The sequence below is a fragment of the Coptis chinensis genome, chromosome 3 (assembly GCF_015680905.1).
Source record: "Coptis chinensis isolate HL-2020 chromosome 3, ASM1568090v1, whole genome shotgun sequence".
Taxonomy (NCBI): Eukaryota; Viridiplantae; Streptophyta; class Magnoliopsida; order Ranunculales; family Ranunculaceae; genus Coptis; species Coptis chinensis.
This window is the reverse complement of record NC_141458.1, coordinates 48,164,913-48,190,175: the sequence shown is the minus strand read 5'-3', so window position 1 is coordinate 48,190,175 and position 25,263 is coordinate 48,164,913. Positions and strand designations below refer to the sequence as shown.

The 25,263-nt window shown below is 37.7% G+C and overlaps 1 pseudogene across 1 annotated transcript; it reads left to right on the top strand.

Annotated features, from left to right (window-relative positions):
- The first annotated feature begins 2,110 nt into the window (after positions 1-2,110).
- Positions 2,111-25,108, top strand: LOC147509852 (vacuolar protein sorting-associated protein 32 homolog 1-like; annotated as a pseudogene). The gene is made up of 6 exons (XR_015218628.1): positions 2,111-2,244; positions 2,474-2,573; positions 7,885-7,970; positions 8,086-8,192; positions 22,344-22,458; positions 22,544-25,108. The product of XR_015218628.1 is annotated as a vacuolar protein sorting-associated protein 32 homolog 1-like (transcript).
- The last annotated feature ends 155 nt before the right edge of the window (positions 25,109-25,263 follow it).

Genomic DNA, 25,263 nt, shown 5'->3' with positions numbered 1-25,263 from the left:
ATGGCTTTTAGTGAATTATGTTCTTTTATGGCGCGGTTTTCTAAAATCAGCATGGACTTTATATTCTGGCCCACGCAGTTTTGATAAACCCACGCGGTGCATTGAAAGCAGCGTGCTCTGATTCAAAAAATGGTCAAAACACGACAAAAAATTGGCTGAAAAATGGCTATATTTCTCATTCTTGCACTATAATTTCATGCACTCCAAACTCTCTACTCTCACAAACTCTCAACTAAACCACAAATCCACAATGGCTAATGAAGACCAAAGATCCAAGTTTAGAGGGGCTTCATGGATACTTGAAGAAGATGTTGCTCTCACCAATAGTTGGCTACAAGTTGGTCAAGAGGGTATAGTAGGAAATGAACAAAAGTCAAACGACTTTTGGAGTAGGATTCTAAATTCATTTCACGCAAATCTTGGAAGAATGACCGAACGCAACTTCACGAGCATGAAACACCGATGGTCTACCATTCAATCCAATATCAACAAGTTTCATGCTATTTTAACTAAGATTCAAGCATCTCCTCTAAGTGGTTATAGTGAAAATGACATTGTAAGTATCATTTACTTTATATTTATTTTTTTTATTCACAATTATATTTTTCAATTCTAATTTAGTTTTTTGTTAATTGGTAGGTTGAGGAAGCAATAAAAGCCTATGCAATGCAAAATGGGGTTAAGAAGGATCCACCACTCTCTTACACCATGTAAAGCTGATCTAATCCGGTAGTTTACTACTCTCTGGTGTTATAAAAAAAATGCATATAAGATAAACAATTAATTTAAACCTAAATACTTAAATTAATACGTAATATTCAAAATATTTAATCCAAACTAATTACTTACTTGAGAATTAGTCACTACACTCGACACGTGTTTTGGATCATATATAGAAGACATTACTTGCATATCTACCATTTCATTCGTATGAAATTCCCAATCGAAGTCAGCTCTGCTTCCTCGTATTCTTCTCCCTCATTGTCTTTTGCTTCCTCGTTTTCTTCTTCCTCTAAATCATTTTGTTGTATGTCATCACCAATATCATTTGTGTAATGTCAATATTCATCATCACCATTGAAAGGTTCAAAATCATTAGGATCCATAGAAAAAATTCAAGAGTTTTGGTAGTATTTTTTTTTTTTGGTTTTTTTGGGCTAAGGAGAGGAGTTTACTAGAGAAGAATGTGAGAAATAAGGCAAGCCACGTGGTTTTCCTAGCCTATAAGGTGATAGCACGCGGCGTACCCAACACCGCATGGTTTATAGAACATCGCGTGGGTTTGGGCCTGTTCTTTGGGCTTATATTGCGCGGTTTTTTGAAAGCCACGTGGGCTTTTTCTCGTGGTGTATCCAAAGCAGCGGGATTTGATGTCGAATATTTGATGTTTGGGTTGAAGATGTTTGGTGTTTATTTGCTCAAAATATTTGGTGTTTTTTAGGTCTCACCATTAAAGATGCTCTAATAAGTAATAATATTGTCCTAGAATGCTAGTATAACCCCAGGATGGAAAAGATACAAATAATCCAGAATTAACAATAAACTACAATTTGTCTATTAGCATAATTATAACGACTAGTATCAAATTATCAATCGTTCACGTAAAAGTTTTAGTCAAATAATTATCTTGGACATAAACATGTTGTGCGACTGTGCTCTGAGGGACTTGGCCACTGAGGGTTAAGCTATTAAAACCAAAACCAAAACCAAAATAAATATATGAAATAAAATTATGACACGTGTAGCCTCATAGAAGAGTGGCAGATCAAAACCTGGAAGTAGAGAAGAATCAATTTTATTCGTCATCTTCCTTTTCCATGGATTTGGCAGTTGACGATTTCGATCTGATGCTGGGCACAATATTACTATGCAGAACTTTGCTACTTCCTATGCAAAATCAAAATAATATAAACAACGTGAGAGAAGTCCTTTTAACGGTGTTCCAACCATAGACATAAAACATTCATTTAGTACCTTTTGTAAAAAAAAATGCAAAATGCAATAAGATTGCGGGGATTGTGTCTCCAGAGTCCCATGGTTTTACGACTCGTTTGAACCGGAGTCGGTTGTAGGGATTATAATGATGACTTGCCTTGTGTCTTCAATAGTCTCTTTCTTCAGATCGCTTTCTTATATCTCTTTCCTCCAAATCTATCTATCACCGGAGCCGTCATGTTTACGCAGATACGTGGAATACCTAATCAGGAAACCAATGTGTTAACTTTGCTGGATAAGTTAAACGAGGTACGATCTCCTTTTGATGATCAAGCTTTTAATTAATTATTTATTACTCAGTAGAATTTATTTGTTGGATTAGATGAATTGTTGCCATTATCTATATTATTCTGTGCGCGTGTAACTTTTGTCTAGATAAGTTGTAAAGAAACTTGAGCTTAAAGTTTTTATATAACTTGAACAGTAGGCTTTTTTGTTGTTTTTTATTTTGTTTCCATATTTGCTTGTTGTTGTGCAGACACTTGAAATGCAAGAGAAAAAGGTGGATGTCCTTTTAAAGAAGGCATCTGAAGAGGATGATAAGGCCAAAGAGTTTACCAGAGCAAAGAACAAAAGAGGTATAACTAAAGAATCTAGTGTGCTCACTTCAATCGTTGTTGGCCTTTTTTTTTTGAAATATTTAGAGGGTTAAGGCAGACCCACACTATTACATTGAAGGACCCTAAGCCCGAAGGCTTATGTTGCCTGAAGACTCATCAACCCCAAAGGGAACCTTGCCCGAAGGCTCTCGCCGATGTGCCATTTTGAGTAGACCCAACTGCCTCCACTTTGTCCATGAAGACTTGCTTTCTCTCCTTGGTCCACCCATCGTAGTAGCACCCAGTCTCTAGCCCGAAGGGTCACCTAGCCCAAAGGCCCATCACATAATTACACAAGAAAGGAATCCTAACCAACACTTGGTGGGATTCGAACTTGCACCCTCTCCCATAAGGAGAGGGTGTAGAGGGTGTAGAAAAAGTTTTTTGTGACTGTTTTAAAATGTTATTTGTGACTATTCTATTTGAAACGGTCACAAATGGCAAAAAAGGGTTTTTGTGACTGTTTTAAAAAGTTTTTTGTAACGTGTGTTTTCAAAACGGTCACAAATGGTTTTTTTTTTCTAAAGGTATATGTGTGGAGAACTATTTGTGACTGTCATATCTAGAAGTGTGACAAATGGTTTTTTCTAGGTTGTAGAGTATAATTTGTGACTGGTCTTAAAAAACAGTTACATATTCTCCGACTTTATGTGACAATCCTAAAGACCCGGGTATTTTTTGCTCCCCCAACTGTAAGAGCCCAAGTTACCAAAAAAAAAAAACTGCAAGAGCCCACTAAGTAAAAGTAGTTAGAAACCCAGGGCTCGGTTTCCCCATTATTCCAAAACCTCTAGAAACACTTCTAAGTACGTGCCTCTACCCAAAAAAAAATGCTCGATCTCCCACGACTCTCTCTCTCTTAATTTCGGCCGTTAGGTTTCCAATAACTGTGTCAAAGTCCCTAATCAGTGTTCATTGGCTCTTCCTTCTCATCTCTCTATTCGATTTTGGACTAAAAAGTTTTCGTATTTTGATATCTATGCCATTTTTCTTTCGGGAACAGGAGGTTGGTTGAATCATCAATGCCTTTACTCCCGGGCCCTACATCCGGATCTTCCTGGTGCTAGTGAGCCCCAATGCATCCAGTGAACCCCTTATTAGCTAACAACTCCTTAGGGCTACTCCGAGGAATCACTTCAAACAAACTCTAATACGATATAGGCCCGGGGATAGATTCGAATACGGGGTGATGAGGGCTTGTTGGGAACAGATTTAATTTGCCTTATTAGCTGGTATAACATGAATTGGTGGCCCCAACTTGGTTCCAATAGGTGGCGATGAGAGATTATGATTAACATCATTATTAATGCAAGGGCCAGGTTGGGACGTATCCTCAGTATCCGGCAAGCAATAAATAAGGGTTAGGGTTGGCAGCAGATCCCACCTCTCAGTAAGACTTCTGTCTGTCTAGAAGGGTTGAATGCCATTTATTTCACCCCTACCTATGCCCTTCGCTGGAGAATGTATGTGGCGATCCACCTCCAACGGAACAGCTGGGAATAGAGTCGCGGTCTCCTACTGGGAACGACGAGGGTGAGGAATTGGAAGTACACGGGGAGGCGGGCGGACTACCTGGCACGTCCAAGCTTCGTATTAATTAGGGAGGTGGGGGAGAAGAGTAGGAAAGGAAGTTAAAGAGTTTTCTTTTTTTTCGAGAATGAAAAGAGTGGTTGGTACAGGGTTGGCGGGCAATAGGAAGGAGACCCATTTTGCTAGTAGGTACTTGGCTTGATTGAAAAGTCTATTTTGCCTTCTCAATCAGGAAGCAGAAAGCCATCAAGGAGTAAAGTCGTATAGTATTGAGTGATAGCGAGGATTGAAATCTTTCTGGTAGCAAGTACTTGGTCAGTCAGCAAGCACTTGCTTTGATTTACAAGTATCTTTTTGTCTATCAGTTAGCAAGCGAGTAGATATTCCCCCTCGAGGGTTAGGGGGGTAACAGTCCACTTAAGAAAGCGAGCCGAGCAGGAAAACTGTCACTAGCTTCGCAACGCAAAGAAAGAAAGGCAATCTTGCTTTCATAACAGGGTAGGTAAGAGCGCCTTCTACTCAGTTATAGCTCTAGCATAGACAGACAATAGAAAGGATGATCCAACATGATTGAAAGGGTGAACCACCGCATGCTATAGGAAGATGCTCGTGGGCTATAGCGCGCCTAACTCTTAGTGTTCAGTTAGTAGGCACGCAGTTCTTCTTCACTAGTAGGTAGTGCGTCTGCCTTATAGTACAGAAGCCCGTAGGTTATTGACAGACCATAATCAGTCTTTGGGGAAGTAATGGGCCTCCTTGGTCTGGGAGGTACCAGTCTAGTAGAAAGAAGAATCAATAGACTTTTGCGGCGGTTTGACAGCGGATTTTTTCTATATAATCATAAGGCAATGCTTACGTAGTTTGAATCGCATTCCCGATGAGAGATGTCCATTGAAAGCGATCTTGTTGATCAGTGGCGGGTCTAAGGGAGCTCATCTGACTGGAGACCGGACCATGCCAAGAGAAGCATCCGCTACAAGAACGACTAGAAGATTCAGATTGGATATAACCACCAGAGTGGATCCTCCTATCTCTGGGAAAGTTGGCAGGAAGTGCAAGATTTATTTCAAAAAAACATCAGCTTCATGATCAAGGTGTATGATTTTTACGTGTTCACACCTATTCTACCTCTTAGACGACAATATCCCCTTTAATCGACCAAGGCATGGGTTCTCATCTGATTTTGTTAGGGAATTCACAATTATCTTATAATAGTTAGTTAAATTATCAAAGAGGGCTAAATCCTATAGACCAGTCATGATTAGCTATCTCGTTAGTAACTGGATCCAGTCATGGTTCAGTTCTCAATTCTTTTAATTGATCGTTTGTTGTTGATTCTACTCTCCCAAGTTTCTTTCCATAGATTGTTAATTCGTTTATGATTTGATATCCTTGGAAGAATAAAAATCAATTGCTTTGAGCGAGGTGTTAAAGCTACCGTCTATCTTGGTTAAGTCTGTTCAAATTTCTGCTCATCTTTTTAGGCTTTGGTTTGTTTTCATTTGTGTGTCTACACGCATGTTAGCTTGTGAATCATTTGACTGTGTAATGGATTAAGGGATTGTGGGTGCTTTCAGATTAACTTTAGGCATGGGCGGTGATAATTTCTTCTTAAATAATCAAGCAACATTGAGATGTAGTGTAAATTGCTGACACAAACTTGGATATCTGTTACATATCGAACTCTCAAGTGCTATAACTTAGTTTGCTGGTATAATTTGGTTTTCTTCTTTGTCCATTTATTTGTAGTTTTTTTTTGGGAACAATCAACCTTCTAATTCTTGCAAAAAGTGACAAGCTATGCATGTATGAGGTAAAATTACTTATTTGTTGTATTCATGTTTTGTCGTGTGTCGTGGTTTGCTACTAAATGTCTTTGTCTGTTGATAAATGGTTGATTCGAAATTATATTTATGTTCACTGTGCGACAATGGAACACTTTTTCTCTTCTGTGCTAAAGGTTTTGAACTTGTTAAAGTTCCTTTAGCACCTTCTGTTGTGCAATGGCTACTACTCAAGCTATTGTTGTTGCACAAGCACTTCAAGCTCACTGTTGTTCGGATGTCACAAGCACATAACCAAGCGGCAAATGATACATCTGGTATGGCTTTTGTAGATGGTAATTGTGATGGTACACTGTGGGCTATTGTTACACCCCGTGTTTGGTCCTTGGTGAGGTTTCGTCTTTGTTCTATGGTTAATTAAGGATCCCCCATTGTCCAACTTTTACAAATGTTGCTATCTGACTTTGTACAGCCTTATTTTCTTATTCATTAAAGATTAAAGCAATTGTTATATGGATTTTATTTGCATGTTTTGCAGTTCTCTTCACTGGAATAATCATTAAAGTCAGGTAATTAAATGATTTTTTTGTCATTCACTTTATCTTTAGTATTTTTAAGATTTGGTGGGATCAACAATGGTCGCTAGGTATTCAATGAAGATGACCTAGTACTGTAGTGTGGCAGCTGCCCAAGCCTTGTTTTGATCTTTTAGTTCATTAGTTTTTATTTTTTTATTTCTTATAGTTTTAACTTTTGCAGATCAAGAAATTAAACTTTCTAGCCAGCAAGAAGACTTCTACCTCGGATAGATGTCAAAGCTCTTAGTTTTTTCGGTGCCTCTAAGAATGTCTTTCGAACTATGATGAAGATTAATCACGAGTATTTGACGTGAATGTGACTTGGTCACAATTCTTTCTAATCCATTCATTTGTATATTATTAAGTACTTATTTATTGATTACCTAAGTCTTATGTTTATTTTTGCTATTGGAATGTTCAGTGGAGTTAGCATTTATGAATGCTATTTGAATTTGAATGGATTATATTTCAGGTGTATCCAGGTCCAATTCAATGTGAAATTTCTGTTTTCAAATATATACAGGTTTTTTTTTTAAAAAAAAATTATACCATTTATCACGGTTTTGCTAGAACTGTCACCAAAAATATGTTTTTTTGTGACAGTTTTTGAGCAGTTGTTACCATTTTTAATGGCTGAGAGAGGCTAGTCTGGAGCAAATATTTGTGACGGTTTTGGAAAAAAAATAAATGACCCCCACTCCGTCACGGTTTTGGAAAAAAAAAACAGTGACAAAAGACTTTTTGTCACTATTTTAACAGTGATATAAAACCTTTTTTTTTTGTAGTGCAGTATACAACCAATTAAGCTAGAATTTCTTGTGTATATGCAAATTAAGTCTGTAATTCACAAAACAATAAAATAGGTTATGTTTCCAAAGTTCAATTAGTGGCTTTGATTTGAATTCTAGAAAATACACGAGCAATATCCTAGAAATTGTCTATGTGAAGTAGGAAAATAGGTTTTCCCAAAAAAATTATGTATTAGTTTGCTAATGTTTATTATTATCAGTGGAAAATGTGGTACATTGTAAGGATACCTCATCTTACTGTTTATATGTTTTTATATTATTATATCAATAAAATATCTATTTACCAATAAAAAGAAAGAAAGCAGTACATGCTTATATAGTCGATTGAAAAAAGACAATAGTGAATAATTAGGTGGATTGCGTGGAGTATTTTGGATATATTATCCAGTGAAAGTTTGGTTTCTTCTAACTTTTAATGGTAGCAAATTACCAGCACTGCCTTTACATTTTCTATAAAAGCAGTTTCACTAAATCAGAGCCACCCCAAGTTAACCATTCATTAATTATAGTCTCAGTGATGTGTTTCCTCGTATTGCCTTCATGATGTTGTTTATTTTCGTTAATGCTCTACTTTGTTGTTAATATGTAGCTGCGATACAATGCCTGAAGAGGAAGAGGCTATATGAACAGAAAATTGAGCGTTTTGAAAATTTTCATCTACGTATTCTTTAGCAGGTTGCTATGTTAACTTTCAGCTGACTTTTTTAGTTGTTTTCTCATCACACATATCCGATACTCTTGGAAATACTTGATGGATTATATTTTGAAACTTATGTTTTCGGTGCTTTAGGTGATAATGCTCGAAGGTGCAAAAGCCAAAATTGCGACTACTGATGCTTTGAGAACTGGTGCAGCCACGATGAAGGCTATGCTGAAAGCAGCTATGCAAAAAGTAGCGTATGTCCCGTTTAACATTGATGATTTACTTTTTACCATCAATTTCTATATATATATATATATATATATATATTTCTATTATTGTTCTTCTTGTGCTTTCTTATAGTGGAATATATGTGTAGCAACTCGTTCTCTTTTCTGTTTTGGTTGACCTAGGCCTATTTATTGAACTGCTCAATTAAGTGCAATGTTAATATTTTATGGTGATTCCATTGGGCACTCATCAAATTGGATTGGGCAACCCCTCAAAAAAAAAGAAATTTTACAAATTTGCCATATTACAAATTTACCATAAAGCCCAAGCCCAGCAACCAATTCAACCGGTATTGCCAAAACGAACCCTCCGGGTCGTTTCGCATTTCTACTCAAACGACACGACACCATGTCGCTGCGAGTGTACAAACTCAAACGACTTGGCGAAGTCGTTTTACGTTTTAACTCAAACGACGTGGTGGGTAATGTCGTTTGAGTAAAGCGTAAAACGACAAACCATGTCGTTTAAGTGAAACGACCATGTCGTTTAAGTGAAAACGAATGGTTACGTCGACTTCGCCAAGTCGTTTGAGTGTATGAAACTCGCACGGCCATGTAGTTTGATGCTCAAATGTCGTTTGAGTATACACTCAAAACGATATGGACAAAGTCGTTTGAGTGTTACTCACACTAACATCAAACTACTGGCGGCCATATCGTTTGAGTGTACACTCAAACTACGCGGTCATGTCGTTTGAGTGTATACTCAAACTACATGACAAAAGTGTCGTTTGAGTGTATACTCAAACGACATGGCCGCGTAGTTTCAGTGTTAGTGCCACTCAAACGACTTGTCCATATCGTTTGAGTGTACACGACTTGTCCATATCGTTTACTCAAACGACTTGGCCATCTAGTTTGAGTGTAACTCAAACTCAAAGTAACACTCAAACGAAATGGTCATGTCGTCTGAGTGTACACTCAAACGACTTGGACATGTAATTTGAGTTTACACTCAAACGACTTGGTCACGTGTTTGAGTGTACACTCAAACGACGTGGACACGCACTCAAACGATTCCAAATGCACTCAAACGATTTCAATTGAATTAGAAAAATTGAAATCCGATTTAAAAAATTGGGTTAGAAACAACACAATTACATCAATAAAACTACATGCACTCTACACTCTTTATACATTTATGACATAATATCTTTATAACCAAGTTAAAACATGTAATCAAACATGCTATAAAATCTAAAATAATAATTTGTTTTATATCTAAACTTGTTATTATTATTATTTTTTTCAATTGTGAATCATAAACTAGTTTGGGGTTTAGAGTTGAGTTCAAGGTTTAGAAATTTCGTACCAACATATTTCACTTAATTATTTGAAATAATAATTTGTTTTATATCTAAACTTGTTATTTTTTATTTTATTTTTAAAATTGTGAATCATAAACTAGGTTGAGATTTAGGGTTTAGGGTTTAGAGTTGTTTACAAATTTCGTGCTAACAAATTTTACTTAATTATTCAAAATAATAATTTGTTTTATTTATAAACTTATTATTTTTTATTTTCTTTTTCAAATTTTGAATCATAATCTAGTTTGGGTGTTTGGGGTTTGGGTTTAGGGTTTAGGGTTTACAAATTTCGTACCGACATAAAAAAAAATTTAATTTCAAACATATTTCACTAAATTATCCAAATCTAAAATAATAATCTGTTTTATATCTAAACTTGTTATTTTCCATTTTTTTTTATTCAATTGTAAATAATAAACTAGTTTGGGGGTTTACAAATATATTTCACTCAATTATTCGAAATATATCAAAATTTCAAATATATATAGAATACTCATTCTTTCGGTTTAGAGTTTAGGGTTTACATAGAATACTCAAGTTTCTCTACATACTCAAGTTTCTCTACACACTCAAGTTTTCTAAATGGAACATGAAGATGAAGAAGAAGTATTTGAGGTAATGTTTGATGTACAACAACAAATTAGAGAAAACAACAAATTAGAGAATGAGAAAATAGAAGATATGTTGAAAGTGAAGAAGTGGAACAAAATGTTGAAGGTCAAGGTGAAGAATTTGAAGATCGACAAGTCGAAAGCAAATGAAATTCGAGAAATCGTCGACGACAAAATGCAAACCTAAATAATGAGGTAACACTTGATTAAAATGAATACAAAACACTTGATTGATTGAATGAATGAATGAATGGATGCAAAATGAATGAATGCAAAACCCGAGCCCAAACGACATGGTCGGGTCGGTTTGGTAACACTATCAAAACGACATGGGCCTGTAGTTTGAGAACTGAACGACATGGCGGTGTACTGAACGACATGGCGGTGTAGTTTGAGAACACTACTTGAACGACATGGTGGGTCGTTTCATTACACTATAGAACTACATGGCCGTGTCGTTTCATTACACTATAGAACTACATGGCCGGGTCGTTTGGACTCTTGATGAAACTACATGGCTGGGTCGTTTGAAACTAAATGCATTGTTTGAGACTCTTGTTTTATTCTTCTATATGTAGAATTCTTTGCCGCTATCCGGGAACCGATCTTTACGCAAACTCGAATGATGTGGATTGTCAACCGATTTTAAGTGATACAACAGAAATTTTTACTACAGAAGAGGTATGATTGAGTAGGCATTGATTTCATTTTTTTTTAAATTTTCTAAATATAATTTTATTAGTGTATTAATAATAGTTGTTGTTTTTTATGTGTTTAGGTCTTTTTCATACATCGTGAGCGAGGCAATCGATTGGGCAACCGCTAGAGGAAGACAAGTTAATGTTGTTGTGGTCATTGAAAAGTGAGTGTGCCAAAGGAAACCGAAAGTAGCAAGATTGAATTTGGCTTTGCGAGTGCTCGGGTGTGTATCGGTCACACAAGAAGGAAAGAAGAGAAGGCTAATAAGAGAAGGTCGGGGAACCAAGAAATCGGGATGTCCATTTAAGTTAAAAGGTATTTTCCAACGCAAGCAATCGTCGATAGTTGGAAAATTGTTGTTCTTAATGGTGTTCACAACCATCCATTGGCGAAGACCCTTGAAGGACATGCATTTGCTACTCGACTAACCGTTCTAGAGTTCGAAAGTATTTGTCGAGATGAGTAAGTGTGGAATAAAACCTAAACAAATATTGGATTCCATCAAGAATAGGTATCATGATAACATCTCTAGTATATCCCAAGTCTACACCGCAAGGCGTAGAAGGAGGAAATTGGATATGAACGGTCTCACACAATTTGAGATTGCGTGAGTTGTTAGCAAAAGAACATTATTTTGAGGAGTTGAGATATGGGATGAGAATACCGAGGAGATAACGGATTGTTATGGGCCCATCGAAGGTGTTAAGTTGGCTCGGACTTTTCCAGCAGTTTTTTCATGTTAGACGCTACCTACAAAACTACCGGTATCGGTGGCCTTTAAATACGTTTGTTGGGGTGACTTCAACATGGAAATCTTTCACCGTGTGTGTCGTCTTTCACCAATCTGAAACAACGATCGACTATGAGTGGGCCTGCATCATTTTAGTGGCTTGCTTGGTGACATAAGTCCATCGTGATCGTGGTCGGCGGGGACTTATACGATGAGTGCCGACCGAGTTTTTCCTAACGCACACAAGCATCTATGTAGATGGCATATCGCTACGATGTGTCCTTTCAAAATGTTACGATATTTTTCCAACTCTGAGAACTTGTAGAAGGCCCGGTTCTCGTGGAACACGTAGTCAAATCGAAGACAGAGGTTATTTTTCAGTAGATGGGATGCTTTGGAAAAATATTACGGGGTTGAAAGTACTCCAATTTTGTTTGTTATTTGCGAGACTTGGTTTCCTCACGGGGATCGATTCGTATGTTGTTGGGTGACCAACACATTCACTTTGGGGAGTACAACGACCAATAGAGTTGAAGGGTCTCATGCTCGGTGAAGCGTGTACTAGGAAATGAAAACCTGTCATGATTTTTGAGTATGTTTAGCTTAATCCACCCGATTCTAGAGATCCGGATGTCCGAGATTAGAGCTACCTTCGAGAAGTATGATTGTAACTTCAAAGCACCACCACCGGATTCCTTTGTTTCGTGAACTCGGAGGCCTTGTCTCCGCTTGAAGTGTTTAGACTTGTTATTTGAAGAAATAGATACCAGCGTAAAAGCGTGTTAAAGATGGAGAGATAAGGTGTTGGTGCTATTTGGCGCACGAAGTCATGGACTGCCATGTGCTCATGAATTAATTGAGTTTGAAGAGCAAAGCGGTCCATCCCTTTGTCCGCTATCGACCCCTTTTGGAAAACATTGTCCGCTTCTCCCAATGTGTCGTGGGTGTTGGTCCCGATGTTGCACCTTCGATGGACTTGTTCATGAATAGGTTTGCAATGGTTTCAAGAAGAAGAGAGGGTTATGATTAGGAAGCTTATGGAGATTGCCGCATCGAAAGTACATGGCTAGTACCGCCTTGTGAGGAAGCAAAACCAAAGGTCGGCCGAAAGGTAGCTGCAGCGTAAAAGCTTCAAACTGGAGATGATAACTCTTCAAAGCGAGATCCATCTCATTTTGAACATTCTCAAGCGTGACCATGAAGAGTGGGTCTCGTCCACAACCAAACACTACGCCCACCCAAAACAACCACACTACACCAAGAAAGAAGTCTCTCCAAAACTACCAACCCAAAACATCCACACCACACCAACAAATAAGCCTTCTCCAAAACACCAAAACAACCACACCAAGAAATAAACCTTCTCCCAAAACACCAAAACAACCACACCACGAAATAAGCCTTCTCCAAAACGGTCCACCACGAAATGTGAGAGATGGCTTAGACTTTGGAAAGACAAGGGGTCCTAAGGATTACGGGTTGGATATTCCCGAAGAAATGCATAAATACATTGTTAGAGTCCATGACCCGTTGGTGATGGCAAGCTGCGGTTATAGAGCTTTCTGCATTGCATTAGGAAGAAGTCAAGAAGAATGGCCACGAGATGAGAAGGGAGTTAGACGAAGAGCTTATCGACAACCTCCCCTTTATTGTACTTTGTACAATCAAAGTGAGGTTTTGTATTCGATGAAGGAAATCCTACATGAAGAAGGTTACGCACCCTTAAATAAGTGGATGAGCATGCCTTTTCTTTGGATACTTATTTGCTTCAAGATTTAATGTTGTCCTTATGCATTTAGGAGCTCGTCGGTGCTTCCTTCTCATGCCGAGAACCCAAGCAAATCCCGAGAGAGTGACCCAAGTGTTGGGTGGTAGCGCACATGTTGGTGGAAATCATTTTGTCAATGTTGAACTTGTTGAAGATTGTCCGGTTCCTCCAAGAATCGCTTCAATGGCTTAGAGCTTCGATATGATATTGCTAAAAGTTGGAATTTGGCCTTGACAAGAAGGCAATTGCAATTTATGGCATTGAACATTCCCAATTTAATATGGGAAAATGAGCTCGTTGAAGACCAACGATTACATGTTATCGACTAAGTTGTTTTTGTATGTTGTCGATATGATATTTTGATGTAATTTGTATTTTGATGTAATTTGGAACAAGTGTAATTTGATTTGATTTTTATGTTATCAATGTTAGGGCTTTTATTTGATTTGATTTGGAAATCGAAAGTAATCGACTAAGTTGATTCGGACGGCAAATTTTGAAATCGAGCGATCGACTAAGTGATATATTGATGTAATTTGATATTTTGATGTAATTTGGAACAAATGTAATTTTATTTTATTTTTGTTATTTGGAAATAATGTTAGGGCTTTTATTTGATTTGATTTGGAAATCGAAAGTGATCGATTAAGTTGATTCGGACGGCAATCGAGTGATTTGGAAATAGAGCGATCGACTAAGTTGATTCGGACGTCAATCGAGTGATTTTGAAATCGAATGATCGACTAAGTTGATTCGGAAGGCAATCGAGTGATCGACTAGTTGATTCGGACCGCAATCGAGTGATTTGAAATAACGTTCGTATGTTGTCAATAATGACCGAAACTACACGGTGAGGTCGTTTGGCTTTAATACAAAACGACCGGCCCGGATCGTTTGGTCTAAAGGGAAAACGATGTGGCCATGTCGTTTGGCCTTTAGACCAAACGATGTGGCCATGTCGTTTGGCCTTTAGACCAAACGATCTGGCCATGTCGTTTGGCCTTTAGACCAAACGATTTGGCTGGGTCGTTTGGGATTAAAAGCAAACGATCTGCCGTGGTCGTTTCGTATAAAGGAAAAACGATCTGCTGAGGTCGTTTGGCCTTTATGCCAAACGATGCGGCTGGGTCGTTTGGAAGAAAATTTTTTCAAAATTCGTTTTGTTTTTACAACACTTTCATATTCATCAAATTCCACTTTTCCATTCAAACATCAAATATCAAACACTCTCATTCATCAAATTCCACTTTTTCATTCAAACATTAGATATCAAACACTCTCATTCATCAAATTCATCCATACATAAAATTCCATTCAAACATTAAACCCTAAACTTAAACAAATTACATTCAAACATTAAACCCTAAACCCTAAACATTAAATTCCATTCAAACATTCATGCAAACATCATATCCATCAATTCATTCGAAGTTAACAAAATTACAAACCCTAAACTGAAACAAATTACATCCATCAAACTAAATTACAAAGTTACAAATCCTAAACCTAAAACAAATCAACTATAGTGCCCACCAATGTACTTGCACCTAGTCAAGTTATGCGCTTTGTTCGAATGAGGACCTTGCTTCCTCGGCATATCATTCCCAGCCAATTGCAGACCTCTCTCTAGCAAGCTTATTTGGGTTTCATCGATGACGCCGTTCGTCGAAAAAAGAAAAATCAAGATAAGTTACCAATCGAATGCAAAAAAATCGCGGTTAGAGAAAACTCAATTAAAAATCACAATACTTACAATCGGTGAACGCAGGTTAAAGGTTCTCGGGGGGAGGGATGAATCGGAAGAAGCTCGGGGTTCACCAAAACTACATGAGAATTCCTCGATACCAAGTCATGTAGTTTTGATGACACTCCCATGGATAAGATGAAATAGGTCCCGGTTGCGAGTTGGATCATTGATTCCGCCACTCGATAAAAGTGGCCCAATATTGGTCCGGCTCACCTCATACCCAGCGTCCGCCATAGTTCTTGTTCTCCAATTTGGCATTGGAGGATCTTTAGGTACAAGTTGCACGTGACCCAACCGACGCACCACCCTTTGCGGCAGTAAAGCTCGACAATATTGAAAAACATAGCAATCCCTCAAAAATGCAATGTCATCGATCGGGTTTGTATCTCTCGATATTTTGTAGGGATGCCAAACAACTGAAACAAAATCAAATGTGTCATTAACAACTCTAATGATCAATTACTAAAAAATAAATATAAACAAACTTAAATACCAAATTGTCATTGAATTTAATACTTACATTGAACTCATTCAAATCATCAATTATCATTTCGATAAAACTGCAATGCATACGTTAGGTCGTAATAGTGTGGAGCGGCGGGATGTGTCTATGAGCACGCCGGGGTGAGACGAGATATAGTTGAAATTTGGATTTGTCATGAATATCGGAAAATACTCATAGATCCATGCCTAGATATACACAAATAGTTAACATATTGATAGAGTAATAAAATTAACATTAAAAAAAAATAAACTCTAAAATACTCAAATTTTAACTGTAGAAAGAGTCATATAGCACTGTAACCCCTTTCACCTTTCGCAGACATGTGGCGGCCCGGAGACCTCTATATAAAAACGCCAAAATTTCGCACCCCATGCATACTCTTCTATCTCTTTGAATTTCAACAACGGCCTCGGATAACATATAGGCACTCGGTCCCGGACTTGTCGATTAAAAACGGCACATCCAAAGAAAAACAGAATAAAAGCTCTAACGGTCCGTTGAACATCCCGGAAACTTCGAGGCCTTCTCTACCACATTCCAAAAGCGTCACATATAGGGCTATCATGAATCTTGTTCGCAAAATGCTTCGGATGAATTCTAGCCTTACTTTTTGAAGTGAACCTCGCTAGCTTCCATCTCGCCCTAATCAAATCAATAGGGAGCCCTGCACCAAGATGTAAAGAGATTTATCAATTGTTGTAAGTTGACTCACTCATCGGCCCCTTGCAGACCGCTCTTTCCTCTTAATGTGACTCCCAGATTTGGACAACATCGTCCAAAGTCGATCATCTCCCCAACTGGCATATGGAAGGTGTTGGTCTCCGGATGCCATCTCCACAAACGCCGAGATCAATGGTGGATCCATATGCTCGTGATAACCTTCCACGAGATCAAACAACCCAGTCCTTCTCAATCGCCGCGGCAAATCTCGGAGACCTTTCACATTCATTTTGAAATTCCATTGGGATAACTTCGCTAAGTGTGAAACACACTTCAACGCTCCGCGATCCTCACGAAACAACCGAAAGCACGCATTAGATATATATGAGCGAAACAAAATATTTTGTAAAAGAAAATCAAAGTACACAAGAAAAACAAAATATTACCCTTCTCTCCCAAACATCGCGGCGACATGCACCGCATATAGTCATACAACAACTCGACTCATACGGGCCTCCCCATACACACCTCTTTGAAACTCCAAATCATCATTGGATTTTCTTACGAAATCCAATGAGGAGGTGCTTCTTCCCACGGTGAGTGCGTCTTCTACCACATATTCTTCAACATCATCATCCCGCTCATCCTCCTCCTCACTCTCCTCCTCACTCTCCTCCTCCTCTCTCTCCTCTTCTACTATACTCTTCCCTTTGTCTAAACCTACATCTAAACCTACATCTAAACCTACATTAGTATCACTATCTACACTATCTACATTATCTTCACTATCTTCAATAAACTCTCGGGAACCTCAAGAACCTCTTTTTCCAAATGGTCCCTCTACGCTACCGATGCCGTTAAGCCGTCTGCCCTATGTCTTTTTCTTCCAAACTATCATCACCGCTAGAGGAACCGCCACCAAACAATTTCTTAACACCCTTTAATGTAGTTTTCGCTACATTCTTCACATTCTTTGATCGAGGACCCATCGCTACAAAGAAAAATAAAACAAGTATTAGTAAACCATATTTAAATAAACAATGTACAAAGAAAACCACTAGAAAAAAGAGATCATCCCACCGTAAAAAACTAATAGACTTATAAGCTTTGCTATGATAACTCCAAGTATATATGAAGAAATAGAATGAGGCGTTCGCTATCCAAATTCTATCGAATTTTGGGCGAGAGTTTCCTTTGTTTGGTCAACATTTCGTTATACTTAAACCTGTCATAACCTGGAAATCAATAATGACATCCTTCCAACAACCATATGTACATACCACCCTATAAAATATTCAACCCACAATACAATTTCTGTCCCTCGTCAAGCATAGGGGAAACCACCCAAAAAAACCACCTTGATTGTACATTCAGTAAATTTGATAACCAAAAAAAAGCTTCTCACCTATAATGCTTTACCGCTTCAGGTTTTGTTCCCCGTATCCGGACCTTAAGCAAGTACTCGTAAAAATTTGCATGTAATCAAGGTCATTACTCATTAGTCAAGACTCAAGAACATAAGCAATATAAAAGGTGAGTAACGGAATGTCTGAGAAGGTCATTATATAGTGTATTTGATTATTAGCTTATATAGTGTCGATTCGTTAAACAAATTAATAAGATCAGTAAACTAAAAGGTTTTGAGACTACACTTGTGTAAGCTTATGAAGATATTATATAAGTTTTAAATTTAACACGCCCATTTAAGAGAAAGCTTGATACCTACACTATAATATAAACACATATTACAATATAAAGATTCTCAAATACTAGAACTACTATATTTTTTTTTATGTCGGTGACTAAGGAATGAGCAAGCATTTTGTTGCCCATCCCACATGACATGATATGAATGGGCCTATAACTAATAAACACCAAAATTCAACAGTATCCAATTATAATATGGATTCATAGGCGGAAATGGATTGAACTCACAAGTTAGATAAAGTACCATATCATAAAGGAAAAAGCGGGCTTTTAAAACCGGTCGCTCTTCTATATGATCAAATATACATGTTTACCGTATTTGTTTTACAATATTGTTTTGGTTTAGTATTAATTTTCCACATTGTTAACTAGCTTATTGTGTATATGTTCTACTTAGGTCTTTGGCGGTGATGGCTTTATTGCTCGAGACATATCCTTTGTCAATCTTGCCGGTCCATCTAAGGGTCAAGCGATCGCTTTTATAGTCACTGCAGATAAATCGTGTTTTATCGATGTTCCATTATTGGTTACCAAGACACTTTGTACACCCTCTCGAATCGACAATTTTACAGAGACCGATATCTATGGAACTAAAACCTAGTACACTTGAGTTCACTTTAGTTCACACAATCGACATTTAGTACACTTTGTACCCTTAAAAAAAAAATCTTTTGTTGTTCACTTTCAATGCATTGATTCTCTTTTTTCAGTTTCTATCGAAGAAAATATATAGGAAATTGAGCTCATTTTCTCATACTATATAAAGATGAACAAGACAAACATCACATTCCCATAACTCATCACATTCCCATAATATATAGGAAATGCGATTTGGGCTTGGGGCTGCCCAATGTAATTCGGTGGCTTCAATACAACACTCAATAAAAACTTGGTGTGTGGCGGTTTAAAAGGTAAGTGTCTTGACTGTTAATCGTGGGGCAGAGGGAACGGGTAACCCTAGTAAGTATATAACAACCCTACTCCAATTGTCATGACTCTTTGTTAGATATTATATAGACCCCAACGCTAAAATGGCGGTGGTCATTATCAAAATATTCCCACAATAGAGATATTGAAAAGAGATTCGGGATCTCGACATCTTCCGTGTGTACTAAATAAACTCCATATTTAATAAAGAGTAAAAGTGTAAAACAAAACAATCCCTATTTCCTGGAACCCGTGCTATTAACGAGCCCTTCCTTTTAGACTTCTCAAAGTATTGGATTTGCATTCGAGACCTACCCTAGTGCAAACCTTTGTCTTTGATTCTCCAAGATCGCAAAAGGCATTTCAATTATAGACCTCTTTTTATCCTTTTTCCACCAAATGGTGGTGAAGGCGACCCCTTAGCGTTTTCTATAAATACTCGTTGAGGTAAGGAAAATAACTTCCAAAATCCAAAGCTTACCTAGGGCTATCCACCTTTCTTCATCCCTCTTTTTTAGGTATTCTTTACACGGTCCTATACTCTTATCTAGTTTTGAGCTATGGGTTCGGTACCACAAGCCTCAGACGGTCTTGGAGTGCGGCAGATGATGAAGGGTAGGAAGGTTACCAACCTATCAAAGGATGGGTCGACAGATTTTATTCTCATCCAACATCTCCAGCAAGCAAGAGGTGAAAGACCCTTTCTATGTATTGGACTCGGGAATTCTAGTGAGCCTAATGGAGAAATGGGTGGCATACCATGCCCATTGTCCGTCCCTTTTATGCTGTCAAATGCAATCCTGAGCCTGCCTTCCTAGGTGCACTTGCGGCTCTAGGAGCGGGCTTTGATTGTGCTAGCCGCGCTGAAATTGAAGCCGTCTTAGCACTTGGAGTTTCACCAGATCGAATTGATCCGAGACAGTCAGAGGCCAACGCAACTCTTTTGGTTCCAACTTTTTAGCAAAGCAGCAGTCCTTGCTCTATAGCTCTAACTTGTAGGTAGAGAATAAACTTTATTCCCGTAGAACCAGTATCAGCTATTAGAGTATTACCCTCCATATCTCTTAAGATACCACCATAGCCACAGCTCTCTTGTGTGACAAGCGATCCATGTGTCCATGTGCATTTAATTCCCTTTTAACAATTACTGAATATGGCTCCATTGTGCATTATAAAATTTCTCTATCCGTTTACAACTAGTGAAGTAATTGTTGATTTCTTTGTGATTCTCCAAAAAAAGATGGAAAAAGGCGAAAAAACACTGCTGTGATAAATTCACAAGGGGCAGAAAAACCCAAGTCCTAAATTATTACTTTGCTTCCGCTATAGGCACTGCAAAAAAAAAATTGGAAAATAAGAACTGAGAACGTTTCCACAGAACTTTTCACCGTGGCAGGCGGTGGCTGCACTACCTAATTCTTGAAGTGTGTTAAACTGGAAAGTTTAGATCCCAACGCCACATGCTATGACTTGTTCCAAGTGTTTATTGGATGATAAGTAAACATGGCCTCTTGTTGGAAAGTAGTTCATCCTTAATACTAAAAACATTAAGGATGGGTATTTTAGCATGCAACTGTGAAGGCTACTCCTTTAGCATGCTCATCTAGTCGTGCTAACCCAACATGTCGAGGGACTGAGGACATATGAATCAACAGTTTTGGACCAACATGTGATGCACTAGACACATTGCTCACTTTGGATTTCAGCTGCCGGAACTCGGTGAACGACTGGTTAGTGTTTCCCAACATGGGAGCCTACATACAGCTGCGGCGGGATCCAACTTCAACGGATTCAAAACATCCGCTATCTCCACTTACCTCGCCTTTTCCACTCCAACAAGAAGCTAACATATGAAGCAGTTCAAGTAGGCAAAAACATTGTATCGGGGTATGAAGCAGTACAAGAATGGATATGAAAAATCATTTCGTAGTATCCCTCCTGACATCCTTATGGTGAGCCTTACAATAACAGCTCTTCATGTATTCTAAACCAACATATTCAAAATAAAACTTAAAGCAAAGCACGATTACCTTTGACAAATCTCGGTTCAATTTCTTCACAGTAACATTCAACGAATCCAACATCAGAAAAACTCGGAATCACAGTAACATTCAACGAATCTCGGTTCAATCTCGGTTCTTTTGACAATTTAACCTACAAAAAAACCAACCCAACATCAGAAAAACTCAATTCCCAAAACCCCCAAATTCAAAAAAAAAAAAAACCGAACTTTTCTCACATTTTCCTCAACAACAAGCCTCAATCTAGAATCCGCTTCATGAAACCATCGGGCAACTTTTTTTTTTTTTTTTGGGTTTAGACTCGCGATGGCGATAGAGATGACCGGTTAGTTTGGGTTTTCCCGGTTTCGCGATTTGGTGGGGGGTGTATTGGGCTTTGTTGTTTGGGCTTGGATTGGAGGCTGCCCGATCTAATTTTAGTGGTGCCCAATACAGCACCCTATTTTATCCACAGAACATGAGCATGTTGTTCAGATTGTAGATACATAGTTTATACTTCAAAGTTATTTTTCTACAAACATTGCACCTCATTATGGCCTTTGGCCTGTCTTTTGTTTTGTTTGAATCTGTATTATAGCCTCATAGGGTATCTCATCCTATAATTGTTTCCCCTTTCTCCATGTTAATACAAATATATAACTTTGAAAGAAAAAAAAAAGAAATTGGAAGACGTCGATTAGATCTGATGATGTGGACCTTGAAGGGTTACAAAGCCGTGATTATGATCTTTCTTAGTCTCTCTGTTTTCACTGCTCCCATATGCTGTGGTCCTGTATTCCTTTGGAAGAACTCTAGCATGTATCGTGAGTTTCCTCAAAACGATTTAGACATGGTTCCTTCTTTCTGTCTCCCTTTGGGTAGTAAACCATATGAAGCTACATCTACAAAAAAGTTGTTCAATCTTGGTACCCCCTGGCCTCTTAATGATTCAGTGTAACATCCACACCCCTCTACTTGCACACACTCACACACCCACTCACATACATATTGACGTTGTCACAATTTGATCTATGACGCAGCAGGGTGTTGCTCAAGCACTGGAATCTCTACTTTCCTGGAAACACTCAATTGATTTGATAACTATAATCTCTGCATTATTGCACAGAGTTCTTGTGATCAGTTATTGTTTTACGACTAATTATATCACAAGTTTAGAAGCAGACTATTACCCATGTTTATCCTTTTAGAGCAAGTTTAAGCAATTCCTTTCTTCATAGTTACCTTGTGCGTGGCCAATCTCGCGTCTTGAATACACTTCCACAATGTTTATGCTTCTAAACTTTTGCGTGTGGGCTACCTTTGGTTGTTAATAAATATCCCAACCTTTTAGTTTAGTAGTTTTTGTATTTTCAGGAGGTTTATCTTGCGCACATATTTTTTTAGCTATTTTAAATGACCGTAGAGATTAAAATCTTTTTTCTCTTCTCTTCCTTCAGTAACATTGATGATGTCTACAAGACAAAGGATGAGATGAATGAACCGATAGAGAATATAAAATAGATTCAAGAAGCATTGTCAACTCCAATTGATGCAGTTGCAGATTTTTATGAGGTTCGTTCCTCCATTCTTTAGTATTTTATGCTTCATTCTGTATCATTTTGTCTGCAAAAGATTCTAAAAGTTATTGTCATTACAGGATACGTTGGATTCAGATCTCAAGGAACTGGAAGGGGCCGAGTTTGAGGAACAACTTCTTCAGCCAGCAATAACTGCCCCTCCAACATTGGTGTATTTTCCAGCAGGAAAATAACCAACTTGTCTTTTTGCCTAGAAGAGAACAGCTGAGGAAGAGTAATTTGCTACATTTTAGGCAGAGATGGCATCTTAAAGAGGTTTGTGCTTGTTCTCTTATACTTCACATGGAAGACGTCGATATGAAAATGTTGTGATATGTTAAAAAGCATTTTATCTATTGACGTTATTTCCCACATAATTTTCTGATATGGTGAAAATATTTTGAAATGCCTACCAAAAATATATATATATATATATATATACTTTGATAAAAGTTTTGAAATCATTAGCCATATGTAGGTTTTTTCACGTTTGATTTGGCCACATGTTTTTCTTCATCATTTGCAAGAAGTGACTTGATTTAAAGATATCGTGTAAAGATTGCATCAATTGTGTGACGAAATCTGCTGGTTGCTCAATTAATTCAGTCACACGTCTCAGGGTGCATTTGTAAATTTCAGAAACTGATGATCTACCCGTTTAGGAGATTATGAATTGAATAAAACAAAACCTTGTTTCTAAAGAAGCCTAGCTGTTTAGCAATTTTGTTACAAAAACCATGTAGCATACATGCTAATAACATTGTTCTAGAATGCTAGTATAACCCCAAGATAGAAAAGATACAAATCCAGAATTAAGTATAAACTACAGTTTGTCTATTAGCACAATTATAATGACAAGTATCAAATTCAGAATCATTCAGATAAAGTTTTAGTCAAAAAATTATCCGGCACATTAACATGTTGTGTGACTGTGACGATAAATATATGAAATAAAATTATATAACACGTTCAGCCTTGTAGAAGACTGGCAGATCAAAGCTTGATTAGACGGACAAAAATGATAGAAGAATCAGTTTTCTTCGTCATCTTCCTTTTTCATGGATTTTGAAGTTGGCGCAATATAGTTGCAGAAGTTTGCTACTTCGGCATGGCTTTATTTAGACCATAGCAAAGAGATGCTGCTACATGTCAGAATGTGTTTCAAAGATACCATAAATTTACTGAAAAGGTTGGAGGGACAAGAGAGATTCTGATATTGTGAGTGGATTTTCATGAAAATGGAACAGATTTGCATTCTTATTCTATGGCCATGCACTCGGCTACATAATTTGTCTCTATTCCCAGCCCACCTATATATGCTCCTAGTATAACACCATGGTTGTCTCTAAACAGTGATCCCCAACCTAAATCGTTACTTTTTTCTTTTCTAATCGTTTCTGAGTAAAGTAGAATAAGAGTTGGAATTGTCATAGGCATTCCAACTGTCACAAAATCGTTACTTGCTAAATCTATAATAAGTGAAGTCTGGTCTCTCAACTTCATGTAGAAAGTCAAGCTTGGTACTCCACCATTGATTGTTACCCTTTGGGAGAAGTACACTTTTTTAGCACATGCATCTACTCCAAAGTTTACCTCTCCAGCAAGATGAGATCAATAACCAGTCTGCCTTGTCCTTGTAAGAGTTCCATAGGGCCCTTACTCTCCAGTGCACCTGACTTGAGTCAAAGGCCTTCACTGCTGAACTTGAGTCTGACACTATCCAGATCTTCTTCCATCCTAATTGAATTGCCTTGGGTAAGCTAAAAGCTATGCCCATGCACTCGGCTACATAATTTGTCTCTATTCCCAGCCCACCTATATATCCTCCTAGTATAACACCATGGTTGTCTCTGAACAGTGATCCCCAACCTGCATCACCTGGATTTCCCTATGAAGATCCATTTGTGTTTATCTTAATGACATCAAGTGGAGGTGGCAACCAGTAGCATTCAGTCATCTTTGGGGTTCTCCTATACTTCATCTACAATCTCATTTTGTGTAGGATAGCCAAATCATGAATTGGGTTGTCCATAAATCCTTTAGGCATATTATAGGCTATGTATATGGCTTTCCAAATCTGTATGCAGTAGAAAGGATATAGCTGGACTGCCCCTTGTCATTTAGGACTTTATTCCTATTTTTCCAGATTGCCACAGTTTTCATATAACGTGTAAGGGAAAGGACAATACAAAATGAGAAAAAAGAGTAAGGGTTACATAGTCCCCTTAAATAAACTACAAAGAATGAGCAAATCAATTACAAAACAATGAGACTAAAGGCAACTAGTCTTTCTATCCATCTGTTTATCTTTGTTCTGAATCTTGCTAGTGAATGATATACGCTATCCCTTGATCTATCGTAACCCCTGCAACCAGAAGACTATAAGCAACATGAGAGAAGTCCTTCTAACAATGTTCCAACCACAGACATAAAACATTCATTCGGTACCTTTCGTAAACAAAATTTGTGCCGACTGCAATAAGATTGTTTCTCCAGAGTCGATGCCCTTGATCAAACATCGAGGTGTAGGAACTTCTTTGATTGTATATTTTAATGGATATTAGTTGGCATCATATTAAAACATCGAGTGGAAATTCTACTGACAGCAGCTAGCACAAATAGGCCATTTAGGTGCTAGGTGAGCATTAAGAAGCACATCCATAAAAGAAGCACAACAACATCCATAAGGGACTAAGTTGAAAATTCCTAAATAGTATTATATATATATATATATATATATATATATATATATATATATATATATATATATATATATATATATATATATATATAATACTAT